Source organism: Ailuropoda melanoleuca, chromosome 1 (assembly GCF_002007445.2).
Source record: "Ailuropoda melanoleuca isolate Jingjing chromosome 1, ASM200744v2, whole genome shotgun sequence".
Taxonomy (NCBI): Eukaryota; Metazoa; Chordata; class Mammalia; order Carnivora; family Ursidae; genus Ailuropoda; species Ailuropoda melanoleuca.
The window spans coordinates 206,980,703-206,986,528 of record NC_048218.1 but is presented as its reverse complement, the minus strand read 5'-3'; positions in this window follow the sequence as shown (position 1 = coordinate 206,986,528).

Below are 5,826 nucleotides of genomic sequence, written 5' to 3'. Positions count from 1 at the left end.
ACTTTCCCACTTGCCCCAGCTTGCCAGAGCAGCTGTTTACCACGTCCAGGATAAGGCCTCACGCTGCCCCAGAGCCCTACGCTGAGGCTGCCACGCACACAGTGGGAAGGCCCCGCGTGGACGATGGTGTCTCTGACAGTAGTGGTAGCTGGTCAGAGCCACACTCCGAATGGTAAAGAACAAGGGGAAGGGAGGGGAAGAGGAGGTATTTGGGGGCTGAAGCGGAAGGAGGGTCTATGGCGCTCCCACAGCCCTGGCCCGGGCTGGGCAGGAGACCTGACGTGAGGCCAAACCACTGGGAAACTCTAGCAGGCCCCACTGGGCCCAGGTTCTGGCATGGAGCCCGTGCCCTCAGACCCTGGAAGAGCTGGGGTGGTCTGTACACGGCAGGGCTCTACCACCTCGTCAGGTGACCCCAGACTGTTCTTGCCATGCTGAGTCTGGTGGATGCAGCGTGCACGGTTTCTCCCTGGGACTTACCCCCAGGCGGGCCTAGCGTGAGGGTCTGCAGACCAGGGCTGCCCTTCTCCGTGCCTGACAGCTGTGAGGAGGACCAGCTTTCAGCACACTTCAGGAGCTAAGTTGCCTGACTGCCCAGTGGAGAGTTCCCACGCAAGAGTTCATTTCTTTCTTTTTCTTTTTTTTTAAGAAGGAGAGAGAGAGAGAGTGGGGAGGGGGAGAGGGAGAGGGAGAATCTTAAGCCCTGACGTGGGGCTCGATCTCACGACCCTGAGATCATGGCCTGAACCGAAATCAAGAGTCGGACGCTTCATCGACTGAGCCACCCAGGCGCCCCTCAAGAGTTCATTTTTGATCTGTCCGTTTCACTGAGAGCTGCGCTGAGGCCCGGGGTGGAAGTGAGCAGCGCTGGTTAGCGGAAGAGCTCCAGTTTGCAGCTCAAGTGCCTGCGGGGTGAGTTGAGAGAAGGCAGGGGCGGTGTTTCCTAGCGGTGCCTTCGCAGCCCCTGGCACAGTGTCCAGCTCCGTGCTGGCACCTGTGAGCCCCCCGTGAGCTCCCTGTGAACTCCGTGAACCCACAGAATGACCTGTCACAAGCGCCTGCTGGGAGGGGTTTGTCCTCTCCGGGGGCCCCGCCAAATAACCCACGCTATGGCATTTGCGTCATCCCCCCAGGGAGACGATAGGCATTTTCTCAAACGGCTTTCTTGGGCAAAGGCGGGCGAAGGACCCCGGTGCCAGGGTGACGGACGTTGTGATAGGGTGGTCACGTCAGGGGAGCAGGGTCAGCTGAGACGGGGAGATCAGGTGACTGCTGCTTTAATTTACACAACACCGAGTCATCGGACTGGGCCCCGCAGGCTCTCTGCCCGGGGGACACACCTCCAACCCTCCCTCACCCAGTTATGTCACTGCCGGCAGCCTCACCGGGTGTCATGGAAATGTCACATTACCCTTGGCAGGGCTTCTCCGATAGCGCATCGGAAACTTGGCTGCAGGCAGGCAAGGAATGTCTGACATCTCCCTGGGCTCCCTCCCACTGCAGGCCTGGTGACCCACGCAGGATCCTGTGACCGCGGCCCAGCATCCCACTCACACGCAGAGCCCAGAGGGAAGGGGCAGGCAAGAGCCCGGCTAGACAGAGATTCTGACCAGGAGGGACCGTGGGGGTGTCCCCAGGGATCTTGAGGAGTGGCGTGGGTGTCACATTCCTGGCCCCTCGTTCTGGGCCTTTCGCACCCCACCCGAAGGGCCACGTGGAAACCGGGCTGTGGGAGCCACGGCAAGGCTGCGGCCAAAGGGGAGGGCAGTTGCACACCAGGAGGGTTTGCCATCTCTTAAGAGAAATGAAGCAATAGCAAAGCTGGGAGGGAGTTTTAAAGGAAAGCACTGTATGAGGGTCGTCTGGGTGGCTCAGTCGGTGAAGCATGCAACTCTTGGTTTAGGCACAAGTCGTGATCTCAGGGTGGGGAGATCGAGCCCCACGTCGGGCTCCCCACTCGGGGGAGTCTACCTGAGATTCTCTGCCTCCCCCTGCTTGCTCTCTCTCTCAAAACAAATCTGAAAGAAGGAAGGAAGGGAGGAAGGAAAGGAGGGAGGAAGGGAGGAAAAAAAAGAAAGAAAGGACTGGGTGTCTAGCCATACAATGGAACAGTATTCGGCCTTAAAAAGGAATAAATCCTCACACCTGCTAGGACGTGGATGAACCTTGAGGACGTTATGCAGAGTGAAATAAGCCAGACACAAAACAACAAATCCTGTGTGACCCCACGGCCATGAGGGCCCTGGAGTGGTCATATTCGCAGACACAGAAAGCAGAAGGGTGGGCACCAGGGGCTGGGGACAGGGGGATGGGGATGTGTGTTTCACGGGGACAGAGTTTCAGTTTGGGAAGATGAAAAGTTCTGGAGAAGGATGGTTCTGATGGTTGCACAACAGGGTGAGTGTACTTCATGCCCTTAATTGTTCACTTAAAAATAGTTAAGATGGTAAATTTTATGTTCTTTGCATTTTACAATTAAAACAATTTTTTCAAGATGTTCTGATCTACAAATTAGCATATTTAGAAAGTTATACTAACATATTTCACAGATATTCGTGACTGTTCATGTACTTAGCATATCATATAGGTTTTTAAAAAACCAAGCAAAACCCTTATTTTACCACAATGTTTTAAAATGGGGAAAGCCCCTCATGTTGACACAATTGTGCAGAAACCTCCTGGGCCTGCAGGGGCCTCCCCGGGGAGCCAGACAAAGACCGACTCCTGTGGAGAGGGATGGGCCTGGGAGGGGAGGCAGGCATCATGGGTAGTGCTGTTCTGGGCGACACTGCTGTGTCTGTCCAGCGGCCTTGAGTGTGAGGTTGGGTGACCTGTCTGCCAGGGCCTCACTCGGCCTGCTTCTCCCTGCGCACTCTTTAGGGACTTTCTTCCCTTCCTCCGGCCTGACCTTTGAACTCTCCTCATCTGCTCCCCTTCCCAGTGGCCTGAAGGGCACAGGCTGGCAACCTCAGGGACTCCCAGAGTCCAGAGGTCGCTCTTTTCCCTTGTTTACCTGTGGTCACTCCATACTGTCTCTGAAAGCAATCTTCTGGCAAGAGGGAGAGGGGAGTCTAGCTGCTATTTGTAATTGAGCAGGTCTTGGGTCATATGCCAGGGCATCACCTCAGCTGTAGTGTTGATTTACATAATGCACACACGGGTTGGGCTGGGATGCAGATACGGTAGGATGCATGCCGGCCCTACACGTATGTGTATCACGGCCCTACCCGTGTGTGCATCCCAGCCCTACCTGTGTGTGCATCCCCGCCCTACCCATGTACGCATCCCCGCCCTACACCTGTGTGCATCCCGGCCCCACCCGTGTCTGCATCCCAGCCCTATCTGTGTCTGCATCCCAGCCCTACCTGTGTCTGCATCCCAGTCCTCCCCGTGTCTGCATCCCAGTCCTCCCCGTGTCTGCATCCCAGCCCTACCCGTGTCTGTATCCCAGCCCTAGCCATGTCTGCATCCCAGCCCACCCATGTGTGCATCCCGGCCCCACCCATGTCTGCATCATAGCCCTACTCTACCCATCGCTCCTTCAGGGCCCAGGAAAAATGATACCTGGTCGCCTCATTAGCCCAGCCCGCATAGACAGCTCCCCTGAAACTCATATTAGAGCTGTATTTTTTACAGTCAGGTTTACTGACATATAGGTTACGTACAGTAAAATTCACCTTTTTCAGTGTACAGTTCTGTGAGTTCTGAGAAACACATGTAATTGTATAGTCATCACCACCATTGAGATATGGAACCCAAAAAATTCCCTCAGGCCCCTTTATAATTTTTATAACCTATAATTTTTCTGTTCCCTATAATTTTGCTTTTTCTCCTATAATTTCTATTTAAATGGTAAAATCTAGTGTACAGTCTTCTTTTATTTAGCAAAATGCATTTGAGATTCATCCATGACACTGCATATCTCAATGGTTCTTTCCTTTTTATTACTGTGGAATGTTCCATTGTTTGGACGCACCAGCTTGTGTATTCATTCACCAGTTGAAGGACTTTTTGGGCTATTTCCAGCTTAGGGCAACTATGAATAAATCCATTATAAACATCTGTGTCCAGTTTTACATGAAGGTGAGTTTTTGCTTTCTTCTCTGGTGGCATTGTGAGGCTATAACATAGATATATGTTTAGCTTCATAAGAAACTGTCCAACAGTTTTCCAAACTGGCTGCACCATTCTGAATTCCCACCAGCAATGTCTGAGAGTTCCTGTTCCTCTGTACCCTCACCAGCACTTTGCATTGTCAGTTTTAGAGAGAATCTTAAGTCTCCTAGGTGTGCAGTGGTATCTTGTTGCTGCCATAAAGTGTGCCTCCTTCATGACTAATGATTAATGATGCCGGGCACCTTTGTCCATGCTTATTTGTCCTCTGTATGTCTTCCTGGCTGAAGGAGCTGTTTTAATCTTCTGTTCACTTTCTTTATTGAACCATTTGTTCTCTTATTGTTGAGTCTTGAGAGTTCTTTATATATTCTGGATACAAATCCTTTAACATGTATGTTTTGCCAATATTTTCGCCCCGTCACCTATCTTTTCTCATCTTCCTAACAGTATCTTTTGAAGAGCTGAAGTTCTAAATTCGAATGAAACGTAGCTCATTGGTTTGTTCTTTTATGGACTGTGCTTGTTGGGCATTCTGTTGAACTAAGGTGTGCTGCGTAGGCACTGTGAGCATTTAGGGAACAGGGATTGTGTCCCAGGCTGGGGCCACAATGGTAAGTAAAATTCACTACCAGTCATGCTTAGCAGAGGAGACAGGATACGTAAAGAAGTAACTACAGCATACTATAATTTGTAGTGTTGGGATGTGCAAGGTGCATAAAAAAGAGGAATAAGTTAACTCTAGAAACTGGTGATCTCAGGGTGCCTGGGTGGCTCAGTCAGTTAAGCATCCAACTCTTGGTTTTGGCTCAGATGATCTCAGGGTCCGGACATAGAGCCCTGCGTCAGGCTCCTCAGCAATGGGCAAGGAGCCTGCTTGAGATTCTCTCTCTCCCTCTCCCTCTGCCTTTTCCCCACTCTTGCGCACTCTCTCTCAAAAAAAGGGGGGGGGGAAGAAAGAAAGAAATCAGTGATCTCTAGAAACCAGCTTTACAAAAGATGAACTTGGCTAACAATAGATGCTGAAGCTGTGGAGTGAATCAGAAGGTAAGTGGGGAAAACCTACTCCCCTAAGCACAGTGTTCTGATATCATTTCTCTTGCCCCAATTCTAGAAACCCAGGGTGGGGAGCACCAGAGGGAAAATTAGGTGGAGGCAGAGTGTGCTAACTGGGTACAACTGAATCCGGAGCTCCTGACCCTGTCCTTCCCCCCATCACTCACCTTCCCAGTGACTACACCTCCTTGGTGTCATTTGTAGGGTTGGCCTACAACCCTACAGCTTGGCCACGATGAACAGGGCTTGCAATCCTTTAGGTAAAAACAACATGGAGAAAGGGGAGGCTTGGTCACCAGAGAGATTGATGGAGTAGGTGAGGTATTTGGAAGGGGTCAAGGGACCTTGCAAGTCCAAACATCGTACAAATAGGAGGCTGGCTTCTTCCACGCATAAAACAAGGTTGGACAGGGGTGGTTAATGTAAGTCAGACACTGGAAGGTGAGGAATTCTGGGCTCCCCAGAAGGACAGCGCCTTTCCCAATTCCCTCCAGTTGACCCATTAAAAAGCACAAGGAAAAATTCAGGTCTGATGCCGCCATCTTTGATCCTCAACTCCCAGCACTGCTGTGGGATTCTTGGATTGCTGTTGTTTTTGTTGAGGGCAGAGGCAAATCCTAGGTTCTGGACTGCCTTTAAAAGGACACAGCCAGGACC